Genomic DNA, 23,485 nt, shown 5'->3' with positions numbered 1-23,485 from the left:
TCAAATTTTTTATGGCTTAGTAGTATTCCATTGTATATATTTACCACATCTTCTTTATCCATTCACTCATCAATGGGCACGTAGGTTATTTCCATGTCTTGGCTATTGTAAATAATGCTGAAGTAAACACAGGGGTGCACATTATCTTTTCAAATTAGTGTTTTGGATAAATACTAAGAAGTGGAATAGCTGGAATAGTGGTAGTTCTATTCTGAATTTTTTGAGGAATCTCCATACTGTTTTCCATAGTGCCTGAACCAATTTATATTCCCACCAGTAGTATACAAGGATTTCCTTTTCTCTACATCTCTCCAACACTTGTTATTTCCTGTTTTTCTTTTTCGTTTTTTTTCTTTGAGGAAGATTAGCCCTCAGCTAAGTACTGCCAATCCTCCTCTTTTTGCTGAAGAAAACTGGCCCTGAGCTAACATCCATGCCCATCTTCCTCTACTTTATAGGTAGGATGCCTGCCATAGCATGGCTTTTGCCAAGTGGTGCCATGTCTGCACCCAGGATCTCGGCGAACCCCAGGCCACCGAGAAGTAGAATGTGTGAGCTTAACCGCTGAGCCACCGGGCCGGCCTCTCCTGTCTTTTTAATAATAGTCATTCTGATGGGTGTGAGATGATATCTCACTGTGGTTTTGGTTTGCATTTCCCTAATAACTGACACTGAATATTTTTTCATGTGCCTGTTGGCCATCTTATATCTTCTTTGGAAAAAAGTTCAGATCTTCTGCCCATTTTCTAACCAAGTTGTTTGTTTTTTTGTTGTTGTTGCTGAGTTGTATCAGTTCTTTATATATTTTGGAATATTAACCTCTTACTGAATGTATGATTTGTAAATATCTTCTCCCAGTCAGTTAGTTGTCTTCTCATTTTGTTGCTGGTTTCCTTTGCTGTGTAGAAGCTTTTTACTTTGCTGTATTTCCAATTCTTTTTCTTTTTTTCTCTTGCCTGGTGAGACATGGTATTCAAAAAGATACTGCTAAGACTGATGTTGAAGAGCCTACTAGCTATGTTTTCTTTTAGGAGTTTTATGTTTTCAGGTCTTACATTTAAGTCTTTGATCCATTTTGAGTTAATTTTTGTGTATGGTGTAAAATAGTAGTCTAGTTTCATTCTTTCGCATGTGCCTGTCCAGTTTTCCCAACACCACTTATTGAAGAGACTCTCCTTTCTCCATCGTATGTTCTTGGCTCCTTTGTTGAAAACCAGCCATCCATATACTTGTGGGTTTATTTCTGTGCTCTCTATTCTGTTTCACTGATCTGTGTGTCTGCTTTTCTCCCAATACTGTGCTGTTTTAATTAATATAGCTTTGTAGTATACTTTGAAATCAGAGAGTGTGATGCCTCCAGCTTTGTTCACTGTTTTTCCGGTGAGGAAGATTGTTCCTAAGCTAGCATCTGTTGCCAATCTTCCTCTTTTTGCTTGAGGAAGATTGTCCCTGAGCTAACATCTGTGGTAATCTTTCTTTATTTTATATGCAGGATGCCACTAGAGCATGACTTGATCAGTAGTGTGTAGGTCTGAACCTGCAAAACCTGGGCCACCAAAGGGGAGCATGTGAACTTTACCACTACGCCATGGGGCTGGCCCCTCCAGCTTTGTTCTTTTTCCTCAGGATTGCTTTAGCTATTTGGAGTCTTTTGTTGACCCATATAAATTTTAGGATTCTTTGTTCTATTTCCACGAAAAATGTCATTGGGCTTTTGAAAGGAATTGCCCTGAAACTGTAGATTATTTTGGGTAATATGGACATTTTAACTGCATTAGTTCTTCCAACATGGATGAATCTTAAGCATCTTATGGTAAATAAAAGAAACTAGACTTAAAAAGCTACATACTACATGATTCTATTTATATAGTATTCTAGAAAAGACAAGACTATAGAGACAGGCTGAACATACCAATGGCTGCAGGGGACTGGGGCTTAGGGAGGTAATGACTACAAAGGAGCAAAAAAGAAAATTTTAAATTGAAGGATTACTTCTAGTTTTGACTACAGTATACATGTATGAGTTTGTGAAACTATACTTCAAATAACTTGACTTAAAAAGACAGATGAGGCAAATTAAGTCACAAAGACCTTGAATGCTAAATAGACAATCAAACACAAAACAAAGGTCAACAAAAGAATGAATGAATTTGAAAAACCCCAAAAACCTAGGTTAGTATTAAAGTCAAGTAAGTAAGAAAAAAACAGTGGAATTGATAAGTCCTGTGTGACTGTACTCATTTCCTAGAGCATTAGGAAAGTAATTGTAAAGAGGAAATCTGAGGAAGATTAAGTAATCTCATGGATACACAAACAGGTACTGCACACAAAAAAACTTCACAAACTCCAAGGAAAAATTTGTCCTGATATTCAAAATATTGATGAAGAGAAAAACTGAAAGAACTAATCTAAGAGCAGGGCCGTGTTCTATCCAGGTGGGAACACCGGAGGGTGGGAAATGACAAATTCATTGCCACTTTGGTGGTACTTCAAATTCTGGTCTTTTCCAATGTGCCTGCATTATTTACTTCCCAGGATTCTCAAATGGCTATTCCATTCATTCTGTTAAGGTTTTATAGCTGCATTCAGTGGGAGAGACAGAGTAGACTGTGCTTGCTCCATCTTACCTGGAACCAGAACCTTTCTAGTTAGATATTGAAAAGTCAACTCAAATTGAAAATATTCAACGTCAAACTCCTAATCCTCACACTACTTTTCCTAACTCAGGAAATAGCAACTCCACCCTTCTAGTTTCTCAGGGACCAAAAATCTTCTAATCTTCCTTCATTTCTTTTCCTCTCATACCCTACATTTAGTCCATCTGCAAATCCTAAGAGTTTTACCTTCAGAATATATTCATAATCTTACTATGTTATCACCGACTTTACTGATAACACCTGGTCTTCTATCTTGATACCAAATATAGTAATATCACTATCATCTTCCACCTTGATTAACCATTTATTTAATTTTTAAACATTTAATCTAGAAATATTTAAGTGCCTAATATAGAACCAACCACTGTTATAAATGGTGAGGCTATGGTAGTAATCAAAACAAACAAAAATCTCTGTCCTCATGGAAAAATCTACTATTTGGTAGTAGAAAATTACTTGTAGTGGAAAATTATTATCATTTCAATAGCTTCTTAACTAATTTCCTTGCTTCTGCCCTTGTCTTCCTACAATCCATTCTCATCACTGATTCTAAGGTGATTCTGTCAAAAGGTCAGTCAGATGATTCATGCCTCTGCTCACATTTCTCTAATGGTATGTCATCTGTGCTTACAGCGGCTCTCAAGATCTTACACATCTGATTGTAACCTTTGACCTCATTTCCTACTACTGTGCTTCAGCCTCATTGGCTTCTTATTCTTTGAGCATGTCAGACATTGTCCAGCTTCAGGACCTTGGTACTTACAGTGTCATTTGTCTACAGGCTTTTCCTCTAGATATATGCATGACTTGCTCCCATAGCTACTTCAGGTCTTTACTCAGATGTTACCATCTTAGTGAGAAGTTCTCTGACTACCCAGTTAAAAGTTGCAACTTTTAATCTTGTCTCTCTGTCTCTTTAGATCCCTTCCCTATCTACTTTTTTCCATAGCATTTATTACTGCCTGACATATCTATATTTCTTGCTTCTGTTTACTGTCTATCTCCTCCATCATAATACAAGCTCCATAAAGGCACAGATTTTTCTTTGTTGCTTTTTTTTTCCATTCACTAGTATAAAACCAGTGCATGGCATACAATGGATATATAATACATCTTTGCTGAACAAACATCCTTAGCCATCTTTATAAAATCCAGTTAAGAACCATGATACGTTAGAGCTGGATGTGACTTTAAAGATCTTCTAGTCCTGTCTTTGTCAGCAAACACTAGAGATAATCTGGGTAGGATGTGATAATTGTTTTTATATCTATTACTAAGAATTGCTGTCCTTCCATCTACATGATCATCGGTAAGTGTGTCCTGTTGTTTCCCTACTAACCTAACCTGCCACGGATTATCCACCAGCAATCATCTGGCAGGCCAGTGACAAATGGGCAAACGAGGAAACTGAGAGGTTAAGTGACTTGTCAGGTTAAAGGGTGAGACAGTGGGAGAACTGGAACTCACTTTTGCGTCTCCTAACTTACAGTACAGCACTCTGTCATTCTTATGCCCCACTGTCCCTCATGAGTTTTCAGTGCTGAGTTGCCAGCTTCAATTACTTTCTAAAATAGGAGTTATTTTCTACAACATGAGGTGAAGTCTTCATATATTAGTAATGGAGATCTAGGATAGGAAAGTTATATTGATAAAACTTCTCCAACTCAAAAATCTCAAAACACTATATACAATCAATGAAATTATTTGGGTTTAAAATGTGGATCCACAAGTCCTGGAATTATATCTATCAGCCATTTGGTATAAATGCTTTGTTATGAATTGTTTATAACATCATTAAATTCAAGTTAAGAGATTAGGAAACAGCAATTTTAATAAAGAAATGCTTATTGGATAACAGTGAGGAAAGAGGAAAAACTGAATTGGAGGCAGGTGCCAAAGAGATGCTTCCCGACTCTACAGGGTTGCCTTGTTCCTGGAATGGACAAAAACTCCTCCAAGCAGCATCCCATACCACTGAAAGGCATCTCTCCTGCAGAGGCAGAGGATGGCATAAGTTTCTGCTGTTAAAATTACAGTATGTTAATTACGGGAGACACCTTGCTTAGGTCCTTTATAACATCCATACGGATAACTTGAGGATCATTTCAGCATCATTGTTCTAAGTCTCCACTAAGCCATCCATCAACATAAATGGGCTTAAATAACAAACATACTTTACACAGTACTACACTGGGCATAAATCATGGGGAGATATTCAGCTTTGACATGCAGGAATAAGTAAACTATATGTGCACATGTTATACCTTAACAGGGTGGGTGACCTCAAATTGAAAATTTTTAAATAGAGGATTCTCAATTATCTTAATTTTAAGGGAAATTTGTGGTTTTACTTTTAGTCAATAATTACTTATTTATGTGAAAGCACAAAACTGCAAACATAAAATATGACCCTTGACCTCACGAAGGATAAAAAACAAGAAAACACAAGTTAACTTGCAAAACATCAGACACGTGATTGTAAACTGAATTTTAGAAAACGGGTCACAAAAGTAGATCTTAGATTTATTAACATAAAAAGGGATAAATTCACTGAATTGGTTCCAGAAAGTAGATCTCCTGACTCCTGCGTCCAGTGATCTCCCCATGTTACCTCTTGTCTGCACCGTTTCTTTGTCTCACAGTGCCCAAATCCTTGGCCTCACTTCCTAAATATGCAATCCAGGATCCAGGAATAAACCTTTCAAAGATAAAAACTATCTTTGAAACTAACTCCAAACTAGTACTTTGGATTCTGTCAACCTTCATCCTTCTACCTTGCCAATTTCCAATCTTTGACAAAACATTTATTTTCTCTATTATTGACCATCAACTATTGATATAAACAGTTTTAGGACAAATTTAGGAATACTAGCAGGATACTTCCACTGCAAATTATTGCTCATCAAACTCAGTAAGGCCCTTCATTTGTAGAAACAACCTAGCAGCACTGGGAACAGGGATATGAACAAAACATGTCAGCCCTCACAGGTCTCCACTGTTTGACCTCGGCCATCTCCCTCACAGTTATGCCACGGTACCTCATTATAAGCTCTGGTCCCTTGATCATCTCCTCAACTCCCTCTCCATCTATCAGGCCCCTCCTCCTGTCTCCATTTCCTTCTCTGTCCAGTTTGAAATCTATGGTCTTTACTTGAAACTCTTTCCACATCATCCATGTTACATCTGTGTGGCATGCAGGTAGCTGATTGGTTGCTCAGAGTAATCCTTCAAACATGACTGCTCTCAGTTAAAAATCAGTTACTCTTCAATCTCAGTGGTGCCCTCAACTCTACCCAGCATTTCCTCAAGGTGTTCCTAGTCAGCTCCCTCAGTTTCATCACAGTGCGTGTTTCAATTTTCTTTGATGTCCTCAAACTTCCCAACTTGCCATTTCCCACCTTCATGCTCAACATGTGGCCACAGTTCCTACTCAGCAAACTTCAGGCAAAACTCTCCCATTTTCCTACCATGTGACCTAGAAAACTATGAGCACTCACACATATCTTTTCCACCTTCCCTCTTGGTAAAGCTGAAGATGAGTCCCATCTACTTAACCATTTATTTGCTATTTCCTAAATCTCCTTTCCAGATTAGATTAGATTTTCAGATATATACATATATATTATATATATATATATATACACATATAGCTGCTGGGTCACTGGACTTCATCACCTGGATATCCCACAAGCACCTGACACACAATATGTCCAACACTGAACTCATTTTTGTCTCCCAACCTTGCTCCTGCTGTGTCCTCCATTTCAGTTGCCCAAGCAAAAATCAGACTATGATTCAATTACTGTATCTCCTCATCTCAACTGACATCCGCCTCCCCTGTCCAATGAATACTATCTTATACTTTCGGATCCATCCATTTTCTCTCCATTTTTATTCTAATCCAGGCCACCATCATCTCTGACCCATCTCACTGCTTTGCCCTTCTGTCCCTAGTCTGGCCTCTCTTCAATTCCCTCTCCACACCATACCCTGAATGTGCTCCTACAATTAAAATCTGATCCTAGGACTCCCCTGCTTACAATCCTTTAGCGACTTGCTTGTGGACAAAGTTTAAACTTCTAACTGGATAAACAAGGCTCCTCCCCACCTCACCTACATCTCTTTACCAAGCTTCCAACCCCGACTCCTACTCCTCTAATCATTGTTTAGGTCCAATGAAGTGCCTAACTTCTAACTCCTCCCTAACTTCCATTTTCTTCCATATGCCAACTCTTTAATCTCTTGTAGTACTTTTCTTACATTCTTTAACATTTGTCTCTATTGACAAAACCCAACATCTGGCAACTTCTTCTTCCCTGGCTTCTGTGATAACATGCATTTGTCCAGCTCTGCCCCTATGCCTCTAATGTTTTTCCTCTTATAGACACTCTCTACACTAAAGATGCTCAACACCTAATGACTCTGCATGAGATAACAAAAAGAAAAAAGAAAAATGTAATCTATTCACTCACAAATGTTTATTAAGAATATATTTTATATGCCAGGTCCTATTCTAGGTGCTAGGGACATAGCAATGAACAAGATAAAGCCCCTGCCTTGCTGGAGCTTATATTATAGTAGGGGAGCCAGAATGTAAACCAATAAATACATAATAAATCATACATGCAATTAAGAAAAATAAAGTAGGTGAGGGGATAACGTACCAAAAATGAAGGGAAGGAATAGGCTATGGGAACATGTTCCGATGGGTGGATGGAGATAGTAAAGAAGGAAACAGCAAGTGCAAAGGCTCCATGGTAGCAGCAAACCTGACTTGTCTGAGGACTAGCAAGGAGATCAGTGTGACAAGGCAGGGGTTTGGGAGAAGAGGTTGGGGAGGTGACCAGGGGCCATGCAGGATCTCACAGGCCATGGCAAAGAAGGATTGTGGGTACTGCTCCAAGTGTGATGGTGTTATAGACTGAACGTTTGTGCCCCTGCAAAATCCATACATTAAATCCTAACAACCAATGTGATGGTATTTGGAGGTGGGGCCTTTGGGAGGTGATTAGTTCTACCCTCATGAATAGGATTAGTGTCCTTATAAAAGAGACCCCATGGAGCTCCCCTGCCCCTTCTACCACGTGAGGACACAAGGGAAGGTGGCCATCTATGAACCAGGAAGTTGGATTTCACCAAACAATGAATCTGCCAGTGCTTTGATCTTGGACTCCTTAGACTCTAGAAATGTGAGAAATAAATTTCTGTTGTTTATAAGCTACCCAGTCTATGGTATTCTGTTAGAGTAGCCCGAACGGACTAAGACAGATGGGCTGCTCTTGGAGGCTTTTAAGTAGTAAACTGTTACAATTCTATTTCTGTTTAAAATGGGCCACTCTTTTTTTTTTTGGTGAGGAAGATTAGCCCTGAGCTAACATCTGTGCCAGTCTTCCTCTTTTTTTGTTTTTTTGCTTGAGGAAGATGAGCCCTGAGCTAACATCTGTGCCAATCTTACCACACTTTAGATGTGGGTCACTGCTGCAGGATGGCTGACAAGTAGTGTCGGTCTGCACCCAAGATCTGAACCCACGAACCCAGGCCACCAAACCAGAGCATGCCAAACTCAACCACTACGCCAAGGGGCCAGCACCTAAAATGGGCCACTCTTGATGCTGCGTGGAAAAGAAGCTATAGGGAGACTAGGATGAAAACAGGGAGACCAGTTAGGGAACCTATGTGACAGTCTAGGTGAGGGGTAATAGAAGTCCTGCACGAGGGGAGTTGGCCTGGTGGAACCAAAAACAAGTAGGGAGATTCTGGAGATATTCTGAAGATAGAGCCATTGGGATTTGTTGATAGATGTGGGACGAGAGGGAAATAAAGGAATCCAGATCATTCCCAGGTTTTAGGTGAGCAAGTGGATGGATGTTGGTGTCATTTTATTTACAGACGGGACAAGACAAAGGAGAACAGTTTTTAGGAGAAAATCAAGAATGTAGCTTTGGACATGTTAAGTTAGAGTCTTGGGGATTTCCAAGTGGTGGCTAGGCAGGTGGATATGTGAGTTTAGATCTCCTAAGAGGAGAAGCAGAGGCTAGAGACACACCTTTGCGAGTCATGAACTTAGAAATGACATTTAAAGCCACAGGACTTGTAAGATCACTTGGACAGAATGAGGAAAGAAGAGATCTGAGGATTGAGTCCTGGGCGATGCCAACATTTAGCAGCTGGGAAGTGGAAAATGAGCTAATAAAGGAGACTGAGAAGAAATAGCCAGTGGAAGTAGGAGAAAAACCAGAATGGGGTATTCTGAAAATCCAGTAACAAGAGTATCTCGAGAAGGAGGCAGAAGTCAATGGTCTCAAGGATGAAAGGCTGAGTAATAAAAGGAATGAAAATTGACCACTGTATTTGGCAACATAGGGATAAATGTGGTTAGATGGAATGGGGCGGGGGTTGGGGGTGGCAGCCTTAAAGTAGTGGGTTTAAGAGAGTGGAAGTTAGAGAAATGGAATCGCTCTACCCCTCTGCCCTTCCTATGAGGAGTCTGCTCTAACAGGTAGTTGGAAAATAGGAAACAGCTGGAGAAGGATGTATGCTCAAGGTGGGGTGTTTTAAGTTTGTTTCTCATCCTTCAGATAAGAGAGATTACAGCATGTTCAAATGCTAATAATAATACAGTAGGGGGGAAATTAATAATGCAGGAATAAATGGATATAAGTGCAGGAATGAATGCTTTGTGTAGGAGACTGTAGGACCCAGTGCGTAAGTGGAGAGATAAGGGTCAGTCTTGAAGGGGAGCAGTGAGAGATGCAAGAAGACTGAAAGATCTGCTTGTGGGAACGTGAGGAAGTTCCCTTCTAGGTTCTCAGTGAAATAAGTAGCAAGGGTGTGTTGGGGGAGGCGTGGAAAGGAGTGTTGGATGTTTAAGAAGACAGGAATACAGTAGGATCGCTAGATAGTGCTGAGGGCCCACTAGCAGCCAGGGAAAGTGAGTTCAGTTAGCATGGTGGTTTCTTTCCTGCCACTTTCAGCTGCTCACTCACAACCACAAGCAGGGTCTGGGTTTTGCTAGTCAAATAACACAGAGGGATGAAGAAGCAAGGTTGTTGTGGATAAATGCATTGGAGTAGAGGGAGCACAGAATGAGCTGGGGAATTGAGGACATTAGTGGAATAAATGACAATGAAAAAATAGTGGGATAAATGAACTGGAAGTCAAGCTGGAGTTGGAAATATGATAATGAAAGAAGTGGAAACAGGTTTGAGAGTAGCATGTTTAAGGTGGAAGTTTCTGAGGTAGTACAATTACTAGAAATAAAAAGATTCCAGATGTGATCACGAGAGTAGGAAGCTGGAGGTGAGGACGTAAAGGAGTAACTGGAGAGTCGAAGCTGATACTGCCTGTTTCCTAAAGAATACTGACTTTAGGAGCCTTCTGGAGGCTGGAGGGAATATTTTCTATTCATCATCTAACTCAGCTTTAGAAATTCAAATTGATGCTAATTCTTGGTATACGTATAGACTTTGGTGATTCATAGGGGAACTAACATTTACCGAAGACAGTTGTTTTTGATACTTTATATACGTAATTTTCTTTTATACTGGCAGGTAATTATTATGTCTCCATTTTACAGATGAAGCAGCTGCAGCTCAAAGATGGTTAAGTAACTTGCCCAAGGTTACAGAGCTATGAAAATGGTGGGGTCAGGTTTAAAGCCTAGGACTGGCCTGGCCAAAAAAATGGAAGACTCTGCATATTTCTTAATTGACGTCTTTAAAGAAAGCCTAATTCTTCTCAAACATAACCTCATTGACAAGAGGAAATACACCCTTCTCATTGTAAGGATTGTGGAATCTGGTCTTTTACTTCACGATCAAGCTAAATCCAAACACAGAGACCTTGGTAAATCAGCTTTTGATATAAATCTCTACATAAATGGTTTTAAGATTTTTATAGAATTGTACCAAAAGGATTCAGAACAAGGGAGAATTTTCCTACTTTGCCCTTTGAACATCTCAAGCTCTTCTGAGCCTGATATTAAAACAGGTAATTGGAGCTCATAATTTTTCATTCCTTCCAAAGTGATCTGACTTTGTGTATTTAAAGCAAATACTGCATTCAATTGTAGGGAGAAAAAAATCTACAGATAAAGCACAGATAAGCCATTCAGCTTAGAAATAATACTAAAACCTTTATAAAATGAGTATCCACGTAGTCTTTCAATCAAAATAAGATGACAGAGATTTAAATTTGATCTAAGCCTTAAAATTTGAGTACATATACCCAAAAGATAAAAAAGCAATTACTTCTTATAAGATTATTTTAAAAATGGTAAATATTAATTTGGTTGATTATTTTAATGGATTGTACTACTAAATACATCTTGACAAATTATGGTCTTATCTGATGTGTGCCCTTAATAAGTTTTTTTCTGTCAAAAAATCAAAGATAAGAATCAAACACAGCTGTTACTTGAAGTATAGATAACTATTAACAGGATATATAAGGGTCAAAGCTCATAATATGTGTATTTTACAGGCAAAATGTTTGAGTTGATATTTCCATGAGGCTGAAAACTTTTGCCCTCACCCATTCACAGTCTCATTGGATCTTTGTGGTGGTCAGGGCAGCAGTGCAGTGAATGACTCTAACTACAGTGAGAAGGACCCATCTAGAACTCCACCTGTGAGAGCCACACCTCCCAGATGGAGAAAGACAGAAAACCATTCCTTGGTAGTAACTGCGCTACTTTCTCTATCAGCAAAAAGTATCAGTGCCAACATGCACATTTAACTGTTTTAAATGTTTTAGAACACAAATTAAATGGGCATGGGTCCTACCTGCTAAAGTTAACAATCTAAACAATAACCTGGGCTTTAGGAAGTCTAACCAGAACCCAGTTTGCTTTTTAAAGAATATCAAATAATGCAGGATGGATTTCAGCTATTATGTTGGAGAATTTAAGTGGTAATTTTCCCCAAAGATAAAGAGATGAGGTGTTATCTAGACAGAACAAAATGCATATTCATACTTACTGGCAGTCTTATTTTGGCACAATGAGCTTCTAAGAAGAGTTTTATAAGCTGCTAATAAAATGCTCAAATAAGTATTGCAACAAAATAAGGCTCATGCTGACTTCTTTTCTTGTTTTCTATGCCCCTATTCCTATGCTGTTGAACATTATAATATTTACAGAAATAGATCACTTTTATCTTCACTGAATTTCAACAGCATATAGCCACGATGTTTCAGAGCTTACAATGTGAAGGGCACAGGGTAATGGTATATATGCGTTAACATATTTAATTCCTTTAACAGCCAAATGGAGTATTATTATTCTCATTTTACATTTGAGGAAGCTAAGGCTGAGAGAAGTTACATAACTTGCCAAAGATAGCTAGTAAGATGTGGACGGGGAGATTCCAGCCTAAAACAGGTGGGCTTAGTCACTATGACAAGTGCTTTGTAATGATTTATTTGATGGGCAGAAAGTGAGGTCTAGAAAACAAAGGAAAGAATTTAGAGACAGAAAAGCTGCATGTTTCTCCTTTTATAAAAAACAATTACACCATGTTACTTAACCAGTTAGGATTGCATCTGGGTGCAAGTAAGCAAAAAAAACTAAACAGTGTCTTAAATATGAGATTTATTTCTGTCTCATGTAACCAGAAGTCTGACGTATGCAACTGCTGGCTTTGGTTCTGCAGCTTAAAGATGCCAGGACCAAGGTCTCTGCAATTCTCTTTGGCATTCACTCATAGACACAACATAGCTACTGCATCTACAGCCATCACACAGCAACAAAAGGGACACTGGTAAGAGGAAAGAGTGGGGCTATGTCAGGAAAGCACATCTTTGACATAAATTCCAGGGAGCTGACTGGAGATTAAATACGATTGGTTAGAACTGTGTCATACTGCACACCTGAAGTTGGGTATAAGTATCATTCCAAAAACAATGACGAAAAAATCCAACAAACTACAAATCAGAGTTATTTTGGTAAGGAACAAAGGGCAAATTGATATTAGGTGGGTAAAAGCACTGTCTGCCACATTTAACAGGAAAAGAATTTGGTCTAGTTGAGTTTCATCACAAATGATGCATAATACATCACATATAAACACCTCAAGAGAGAAGATATACTGAATTATTTTAGTCTTAAAGTTTAAGACTGGTGATTGCTTAGCAAAAATCTGTTCTGGCCTTACTCATTCCTAAACAAATTTGGTTTTGTTCAGCCATGCATGTCTTTGCAACAGTATTCAGAAGGAAGTTGATAGCATCCCTTGCTCTAGAGGTCTGTGGTTCTCATACATAGCATGCACAGAATTACCTGGAGGGTTCTTAAAAACACATATGGCTGTCTACTCCTAGAGTTTCTGATTCAGTGTGTCTGAGGTAGCCTAAGAATTTTCATTTCTAACAAGTTCCCAGGGGATGTTGATGCCGCTGGTCCAGAAGCCACAAGTTAAGAACCACTGCTCTAAAGGCAAACCCCAATTAGTGTAAGGTAAACAGGAGATGATATTCCCCTTGGAAACTGTTCTTGGTCTAGGGTAGGCACATGATCTAATTTGGTCCAATTGTACTGAAAGAAACTGTTGTTTTGTATCTGATGAAAAGTTTCATTCTCTCTTGCCTGGTGGGCTAGAAAAAGGACGTCTGTAGCCCCCAAATCATTTGTGATTACAAGGGAATGAGCCTTAAGTAGTTGATGATGAGGTTAATACAGTGGAGATATAGAAAGAATGTGAATCCTTAATTGAGCCCCTTCAGTCGCAGTAACTCTAGACTTCAGCTAAGTGAAATAATTAAGTTCCTTAATGCTCGAGCCAGTTTGAGGTAGAGTTTTCTATAACTTGCAGCCAAAAGTATCCTGACTGATAGAAAGGATAAACTTGAAGTTTAAATGAACACAATTATAGTTTATTTAAAGCAGGACATAAATAAATAAAATTGATATATAATCCAAGCTCCATTTTACACATTGGTTTAACATTTTCCTCAACACCAATTTTTTATAATAATTGTTAATGAGTACCAAAATGAAAAGTTGCATTTTTTCCCATCCAGCCTATATCTAATGAATAGCAAAAAGAAAAAGTAGGAGAAAGAAGTAAAAGGTCTAAATTATTTTATCCACAAGTGAATAATCAGCAATTAAGTAGATTCAAAGAAAAAAATCAGATTTTCTTGCTTTCTGATCTCCAACTTCCAGTTTTTCTAACACAGTCTCTACCCTGTGTCTCTCATTCCGTCCACTGAGAGGTAAAAGAAGAGTGAAAAAGAGAAGACATTTAAATAAAAGACACTAACACAGTGATTTTAAATTTTGTAGAGTTCAGGGATCACCACAGCAACGACTTCTGGCTTAGGTAATTCTAAAGTTAAAATGAAATAGTATTTCTAATTAGTTATTTTTATTTTGGCAATTTTGGGGATACGTTTTAACCAACGATGCTAGCGAATCTAAAATTTCACAAAAATGCAGTATGACTTGTCTCTAGTTACGGAGTGCATTGGGACAGGAAAGGACAAGGAAAACAGGAATTGAGATGGCATAGAAATCAGAACTATGACTACTTATATATTCAAAAATAATTAGAGAAGTTGTGTAACAACAGACACCCCCAGGAGCAGCCACTGCCCTTCATCTGTTTGCCTAAACGCTTCTGTACTGTCAAGGTGCTGGTTACCATCAGTCTTCCATCTTTCCTGTCCAGTCATCTTCTCACAAAGCAAAGCAGCCCGAGAAGCCCTCTTAATTAGAGCATTGTGCCAAACACAAATGAATTCTCATTCCACTAGTAAGATGAAGGAATGGATATTAGCTTATAATGACTGAAGTGAGTATATTTCAGTATTAGCAACATGAAAATATAAGTTTCAATTGTGATATTAAAGATGGTAATATTTACTTCATCCATAATTGAAAGACATGTTCAAAACAATTCATTGTGGGAGCACTATTATATAGTATTTGCCTGAAACAAATTATGCAAATACCTACAACTCATAATTTATTCAATTGCTTTCTAATTCCTCATTTTCTTAACTAAATTAGCTAAAACAAGAAATACATGACCAAAAAATGAATGTCCATCATCCAAATTAGTGTACAATGAATTCATCTTTCAAACTATAAGAGCTAAGATGGGCAGATTTCTTTCCTGCCTTAAAGGAGTATTGCCTATTTAAACAGATACACAGGGGTTTTGGTGGTTTCATTTAGATACTTGTGCCCCTACAGAAGCTCACACAAAATATACCAATGGCAAACAGTTAATCCATTAATTAACCAAAGTATTTTTGAGGAAAAGATAGCACTCAACAATACAGTATTGAATGTGCAATTGTGGTTGTTTGAAGTCCCTGTCTGCAAAAAGCGTGATGGAGACAAGCAATGCCTATGCTGTTTCTAATTATTCCAATTATCATGGCACACTATGAAAACTTGATTAATAACACTGAAGATATTGTTGTGGCAATTAGCCATATGGTTGTGGGACTTTATTCTGTCACGATTTAGCCATTAGCATCTACTTATGTTTGTCAGAACAGTGCATCCGTGACAAGTTGAAGTTCCGCTCACCTTGCCAAGTCCCCTGTGAGCAACACTAGAGAACTGTTTATTCCTAGGAGCCTCTTGCCTGAGTAAATTTTTCATGTGGCATCCGGTCTGACTGGGGACAAATGTCAAATAGCTTATGTGACGACCCATCAAGCTAAGCTTGCTCTGAAAAACCACTTAGTGACTTGTGTGTCAAAATGAACTACTTGAAGAAAAGAATTTGGCCAGTAATAATTGGTCATTTATCTTGCTCCACATATTTCTATGGTTAGTAATTCAGAGAAAGTGATCTTAATATATTGATATATAGAAATCTGTAAGTATGGCATTAAAAAGGATATATGTATATACACACATCCCGTATAGCAAAAAACTTATCGTCTATAATATTTTGCATCACATTTTCAGTGAATTTATCTAAGAGAATTGAGGAGACAATTCTTTTAATCATGGATGAGGAGATCATTTTAAGGGAAAAAAAAGGCAAAGATGTTGTACCTAAAATTAATGCCAGAGAGAAGATAATCAAGGGCTTTGCAGCAGAAGACTAAAAAAATCAGTTAAGGGAAATAAAGCTTTACATTGAAAACAGAATAGATGTTAATATAAGAAGTATAACACTATCTGTTTAGTTATATAATATTTAGAAGATAAAGGTTTGAAATAGTTGCTAGCAGTAGCAAATCTGCCAGACAGACTAGTTTTCTTAGAAACTAGTGGAATGGTAAACAGTTCCCACTGTGTGTTTACAAACCCATAAGGCAGCCCAGAGCTCCCAAATGGAAGGGGTGCTATGGGAGCACAAGGAGGGGGCAAAAAGATCTCTACATTTCCATCTCATGCTTGGGTCCCCTCCACACCAGGAATGTGTCACAACACGAAGGGATCGGGCAGCTACCAAGTTCTTGCCTACAAACTTTCAGTTTTAGAAACTCACAATGAGGAACAATTAAAAAATTTATGCTACTGTGGCATGAATTACCACATCAGGGCAAATGGGGCCTCCAGTCCACCAAGAGTCTAAGACCCCCAAAGAAGCAGGGTCTCACCTAATTCTAGCTGTCACCATAAGCAGGGAAGTGGCACAGCAGTGCTGGGGTACAACCATGCTGAGGGGCTGGGCATACTCACGTTCTCTCAGGGAGGGTGAGATTTCACCGGCTACTACACTAACACCTATTTGGAGTAAGCAGATGGAGAAAGCACCTCTCCGGGAAAAAGAAAGTGCAGGCTAAGTTTGTCACTGTAACTTTAACAAAAGTAGCTCTTGTTTCACGTTAGGAAACTGAGGACAGAGAGGTCAACACATCCTGGAGACTTAGGAGTGTTGTGCTTTGGAGTCTCCACACTCTTCCTAGAAGCTGAAAGAGCAGTGGGATTAGAAAGAGGGATGGATAAATTACCATAATGGAGTCTGGAGTCTGGAGAGAGGGAACCAACTTCTTTCCCAGTGATCTAAGCAATTTAATCTAATTCGCAAGTATTTACAAAATGAGCACAGTTGTGAGTCTTGTAGTGTGTTTCTCCTATGGGTCACCCACAGCTCCAGCACTTGTCCCTGCTGCTGCTTTGCTAATTTAATCAGTCAGTGCTGGACCAACTCCTTGTAGACAAACTCCTGAACTGTAGGCACTGGCCTCTGCAACTTACAAGTCTCTGAAAATGTCACATTAACATTTACAGAATTCCCTTAGTTGTGCATAGTGAATAGATTACAATAATTTTATTTTTAGAAAAAGGTGCAAATATTTATTTTCTATATTATTTCTGTTATAAAACTGTATTTTCCTATAAAACATTTTGTGTTAAGTTATAATACATAACACTGGCTAACACCGATTTGAGTGATTACTATGGTGAAAGCTTTGGATGTAGCACTTCTTTTAATTCTGAACTCTAAAGATATGCCCACTTTGCAGATGAGAAACTGCAGCTTAGAGATGCAAGTACTTTTCTAAGGCCACGCAGAATAAGTGGTGAAGTTGGGTTCAATTCTAGGCAAGCTAACTCACATTCTTAATCACTATTCCATACAGTGTTTCCCAATAAGTGGTATTTAAATGTAGTAAAACCTTTAAACCACATTTAAATGAAGCAAAGTATGTGGGAAGATATTAACAGAATATTACAAATAATTGTAAAATGAATACTCAAGCTGAAAATTACAGCAAGAAACCATAACACACTACTGAAAGAGAAATAGAGATGTGAAGAGGAAACTCAATTTGTCTGACACAGAACTCATCATTGTATTCCTTTCCTACACCAACCCCTCTCTGCTGTATCTGAGAGCGGAGTTAACGGCTCCTAGCCCTTAAGTCCTCCACCTTCCGTCTCCAATCTTTGAGGACCAAGAGACACCATTCTCTGACTTGTAACTATCCTTTCCTCGCAATTCCACTGCCAAAGAACCTTATCTTTCCTGCCTGACTCTCTAACAATTTTCTAATCTGTCTCCCTGCTGCCATCCTATTTAGACCTGTTCTGCTGCCAGAGAGATCTTTCTAAAATGCAAATCTGATCAATTCTGTCCTGCACTGCTCATCTGATGAACACCTTAGTATGGCATCTAAAATCTTGTCTACCTGCTGAGATTCATTTGTGGCCATTTCCCCATATGCAACGCACCATTTTAGTCTTTCGTAAGTGCAGACTACAAAGTCACATCCTCTTCACTGCTTTTACACACGACAGAAATGCTCTGCCTCTCCCCTGGGTTTGGGGGAACTTCTTCAAAACGTTGCTCACATATCTCTTCTCGCTTGACCTGCCTCCTGACTATCTTGAAGCACAGATGACCATTCAGCTTCTGAGCTACGAGTAGATCTACCTTCATCACTACATAAATCTTTCAGATTTACATGCTCTTTATTACAGAACTAACATGTTCTACATTCCATTATGAATTCTTTGAGCTGTATTTCCAGAGTTAGCACTAGCACATAGTATGTGCCGAATCAAAGGGAAATGCTTAGTCTACATGTAAAATAATTGGTTTTATGTATTTTTCTACATATTAATTAATGTCAAGGTTGGCTTTATTAAAATTAATTTTTTGTTATTACAAAAATAATCTACATCTGTCTCAGACAAGCTAGAAAATAAAGGCATAAGCAAAAAAAGAAAACAGAAAGATACCCCTAATCTCACAGCCCAGAAATAATCTTGGATTATAGCTTTCCAATTCTATTTCTATGCACATGTAAGACATAAACACATTTTTTAATAAAAATACGCTCATAATATGCATATATTACAATCTTTTTTCTATGTCAACAAATAGTTATCTCTAAAGAGTGATTTAAAGCGGCTGAAGAGTATTCCATTGTACAAATATACTATTATCTATTGAACTAGTCCTCTATTTTTTTAGGCATTGAAATTTATAGAATTTTTCAGTATCATAAATGATAGCGCCAAAAACATCTTTAAAGCAAGGTTTCTGTATATCATTAATTATGTCCTTTGAATAAATTCCCAGTAATGGAATTAGAGGGTAAAGGTTATGCACAGTTTTATGAATTCTGAAACAAACCATCAAACTAATCCTTTCCATGAAACTTTCCCAACACAGAGCATACTATTTTGGTTATACCTTTGCTAATCCATTAGAAAAATGACACATCATTGTTGCTTTAACCAGCATGGCTTTAATTACTGAGTTAAATTTTTTCATATGCTTATTAGTATATGTCCATATATACCTCAAAATGAACTGTTTGCACATTTCTCTATTCAGTTGTTAACCCTCTTATTTATTTGTAGAGATTTTAATCCATTATGGATATTAATCCTTTATAATAGAGTTGCAAATATTTTTCCTAGTTTATTTGTTCTTCAGTTGATGGTGTTTTCTCCCATACATTTAACGTTTTTATTTACTAAAACCTCTCAATCTTCTTTATGGTTTTTCTGCTTTGAAATCACATGTAGAAAGGCCTTCTCATACCCAAGCATACTTAATATTTAATTATTTTTTCCTAGATCTTTGCACTTATAGCTTTTACCTTTAAATCTTTATGGAATTAATTTCAGTATATAAACTAGGGTGAGGACCTTATTTTTCTCAAATAGATAATTGTCTACACATTTCCTTCTCCCTAAATGTGAAGTCGCCTTTATCATGTAAACATTTGTAAGCACATAGAACATATTCAATATCTATCTACTGTTAGTATAGACTAATTTTTATATTTATTTGAATCTATGGACTTTCTATTCTATTTCACAGAACAGTCTGCTAATTTCTGTACTAGGTTGACAACATCTGTAATTTAACCACATATTAAAATTTATCTTTACTTATAGACTTTTACAGGTATGTTTTTACAAGCTGCGATTGTTTGTGTTTTAGGCTTTTGAAGCAGGGTGGTATTTGGCCCAGGAGTCTGAAGGTAGAAGTCTTAGACATAGCTCTGTTAAGTGCAGTTATGGGTCCCAGGGTGAGCTAGTCAGCCTGTGAGTCTCAGTGATACGGTTTCGTCCACCTCAGAGAGGAGTTAGGAGGGCATGTGAGAGCCAGTCCCTGAAACTGCTTATTAAATGATCACTTCATATCTAAGTAAGTTTGGTTTAGTCTCTTACTTCTAAATAACCTCATCTTTTAAAATTCTCCGTAGGGGGCTGGCCTGGTGGCATAGTTGTTAAGTTTGCATGCTCTGCTTCAGTGGCCCAGGGTTTGCTGGTTCAGATCCTGGGGGCAGACCTACACACTGCTCATCAAGCCATGCTGTGGTGTCATCCCACATGGAAGAACTAGGAGGACTTACAACTAGCATATACACTATGTACTGGGGCTTCAGGGAGGGGAAAAAAAACCCCAGGGAGATTGGCAACAGATGTTAGTTCAGGGCCAATCTTCCACACCAAAAAAAACAAAAAAAGAAAAAAGAAAAGAAAAAGAAAAAAGTATACCCTTAAAAAAAAAGAATTCTCCTATTTGCTTATTTTACTAAATAGTCACTTCTTAAACTATTCTTGCATCTTCTTAATATGGGTAATTGAGAATTAGCTGTAACCAAATTTTTCTCAGCTCTAAATTAAATAAAAAATGGTGAGACAAGTCACCTAAAATTATAAACCTAAATTTTTCTTCTGGTATTGTGGGGAAAAAAAAGTAATAATAAACTTGTACTTTTTTAACTTCCTGAGATGAAGCAACTAAGTTGTAAAAATACCAAAATCCAAACACTTCTACCACTTTTTAAAAATCAAATTAACAAAGTCTAAACTCAGAATTTCTTCTAGGGTTCAGATTTAAATGTACATTATTCCTTGGTTGTAGCCCCCTTTGCACTTATCATCTTGAACTCTAAATTCTCCTCTGGGGAAGAGACGAGTAAAACTTAAATTTAAAAATCATTTATCAAATTTCATAGTTCTATACTGGATTTATTCCAAAATCAAGTAAGTTGGGCCAATAAAATAATTCCTCCTACAATTGCAATAACACTGCATACTTGTTGAAAGCCCACTTGGAACTATCACAGCCACATAGAATCTGTCTCCACATAAGTGTGGCATTGCTTAACTATACGCCTTCACCATCAATCTTTGACCCAATCCCCTGCCTGGTAATACACTAAGCAAGTGATTCTCTATCTTTAATGTGCATGCAAATCTCCTGAGAATGTTGTTAAAATGTGAATTCTTCGTCTGTAGACTAGCCTGGTGTGGGACCTGAGATTCTACCTTTCTAACACATTTCCAGGTGACACAGTGCTGCTGTTCGATGGACCACACTTTAAGTAGCAAGGTGCATAGGAACATGTTTGAAACAAAACTGCCTATAATTATCATTGGTTCTAGTTCACCCCTAGTAAAAATCTTCCTTGCTTTCTTTTTTCTGATTTCATTTCCCACTCTCCACTTTAGATTCAATTTCATTTTTTGGCTTAATCTATACCTACTGTAACAGCTAATCATTCAGGCTGCAGGTGTAAATAATCAAATCCCAATGATCTCTTGTCAGCCATTTTGGGGTACATGACCCATTCCTTCCAAATATACCTGCCTATTCCTTCATGGATTCACCAGGTTGATACTGAAAGAAACCTGTTCTCTTCATTCTAAGTGGACTATCCATTAATAACTTTGAAACAAGTTTAAAAGTAAAAGGCGAAACAAAATGCTAACCATCAAATACTACCATCCCTACATTGTAGACTCAAACTTTCGGTTAGTAGTAACGAACTGTGGCAGGCTGAGTAACTAGGAATTTGCCTGAAAACTCTATCATTACCTTGCAAAATGGGCGGAGAAATAAGGTATATTACAACGGAGAAAGAGAGGGGGAAGTAGCAGTGAACCAATCCAGGAGAGTTGGAAATGAGATGAATGGATTTCATGGAAATTATTTGGAGCTGAAAGCTGTCTGCTTTCTTCTGGGTTCTACTTAAATATCAGCGATTCATAAATGGCTTGCAATGTTTATTTTGCTTCAATTACTCTATCAGTATGTATGAGTGGCTTGCAAACTTTAGTGTACATTGAATCACTTGCAGGGCTTGTTAAAACAGATTCCCGGACCCCTCTCACAGTTTCTGATTTAGTAGGGACTGAAGAATCTGTATTTTTAACAATCTCCAAGATGATGCTGATACTGCTGGTCGAAGGACTACACTTAAGTACCACAGTATATGCTATTCTTAAAAACAGTTTCTGTGTGTTCTTTTGTTTAAAACAGCTAATTACTATTTTAAAAATATCTAGGCTTTCATTGGAATGACACTTCACATTTTCAGTGTGAATTTTCAATTCACATTTTTACAGTATGGTGATTACAACTTTTAACCTTCTACAAAATACAAGTGAAAGCTTACAATGTTGTTTTGTTTCACTGATAGATAGTGATGATGAAAAACTTTTGAGAGATTGGGGTTCCTAAAAATAAATGAAGGCAGGAAGATAATCAGCAGAGAGCTGAGAGGTTCCCAAATGAAAATTATTGTTTTGTCCTTTCCAGTAAATTCTTAATGTCTTCAGCTGCGGAATAGCTCATTTCTGAGGTTCTTTTTGGCCTCATGAGTTAATCACACCAGGAGGACTCACTTTAACTCACATGCCTTTAGGAGTAATGATACGTTTAAATGATTAAACAATCAGAAAAAAAATGCCTATCTCTATAATGAAAGCAGTTAGCACACAGATTCATGGTTTATATGAGTAGCACAAGTCATTTGTAAATAACATGTTCATTTTAGATATGTAAAGAGTTCTGTCATGCCCTATGAAATAAATTATATTTTATTGGTGCCCGGGTGTTTCATAACTTTTATTTATTTGCTGCAAGAGTGGAGAATTAAGATAGAGTAGTTTATATCACCAAAAGAGTGACAAATGGCTCATTAGACACTTACGGAGCTGAAGCTAATTGTACAATTTTTTGTTGTATTAATTGTCACTGCTTGCTTAACATGCTCACGCTGGTGGTCATCAGTGCCCAGTTCTCATCACTATCCCACAAACCACTCTTGAAAAGGAGAAAAGAAAATAGAACTTAGAATATAAATTGGGTTGAAGGGATACATGGGAGGAATGACAAAGGATTAAAGTGAAGGCCCTTCCCCACTGAGCCTCCAATGACCATTAATCCCAGACAACAGTCACTTCACATTACCTAACAGCTTGAGTCACAGAGAGTCAAAAGAGCCTCTTTTTTGTTATTCAGATTAAATATCATTTACATTATATACTTTTTTTATTTCACCAGAGACATAAGGTCAGAATTGATTGAATGTGTACTACCTGCATATAATGATTTCTCGTTTTTTACAATCATGTGCTAACGCTGCACAGTAATGGCCTATGGATGAAGAGACAGATGTACTACCAGTCATTCGCTACACATTTGCATTAACAAATCATCATTTAATTGAAGCCCATCCAACAAGTTTATGCTACTTAAATAAAGTTCCTTTCAATAAAAGATGACACATGGTTGTTAACTATGAGGAAAAATTTTTTTAAATTATATTTATTTTTATGTCAAAGGCTTAGGTGTGCATTAGACAACCATTTATTAATTTTAATTTTGCTGGGAATAAACAATCTGACAAATAGCATACCGCTCTAGGCTACCATGGAGCAGGATCACTCGCTTTTAGACATAAAGAGTCAGTAACACCACAGGCTTCTGCACTGCAGATCTTCCCCCCCCAAATACATGAAGGAACACAGTTTATACAAAAGCCATACAGGAGATATGTGCTAATTTTTATGCCAAAGCTCTAACATTAATATAAACCTAGAGTCCTATCAGGGAGAACTATTATTTTTAAAATAGCATTCTAAGATTCCTAGATGAATATTTAGG

The 23,485-nt window shown here is 37.6% G+C and overlaps 1 protein-coding gene across 11 annotated transcripts in view; it reads right to left on the bottom strand.

The window, feature by feature from the left end:
- The window catches only part of TBC1D5 (TBC1 domain family member 5), a 570,404-nt gene that overhangs the window by 168,358 nt on the left and 378,561 nt on the right, over window positions 1-23,485 (bottom strand). The gene's annotated exons all lie outside the window — the stretch shown is intronic.

The sequence above is a fragment of the Equus caballus genome, chromosome 16 (genome assembly GCF_041296265.1).
Source record: "Equus caballus isolate H_3958 breed thoroughbred chromosome 16, TB-T2T, whole genome shotgun sequence".
Taxonomy (NCBI): domain Eukaryota; kingdom Metazoa; phylum Chordata; class Mammalia; order Perissodactyla; family Equidae; genus Equus; species Equus caballus.
The sequence above is the reverse complement of the archived record's forward strand: the minus strand, read 5'-3'. Positions and strand labels throughout refer to the sequence as shown.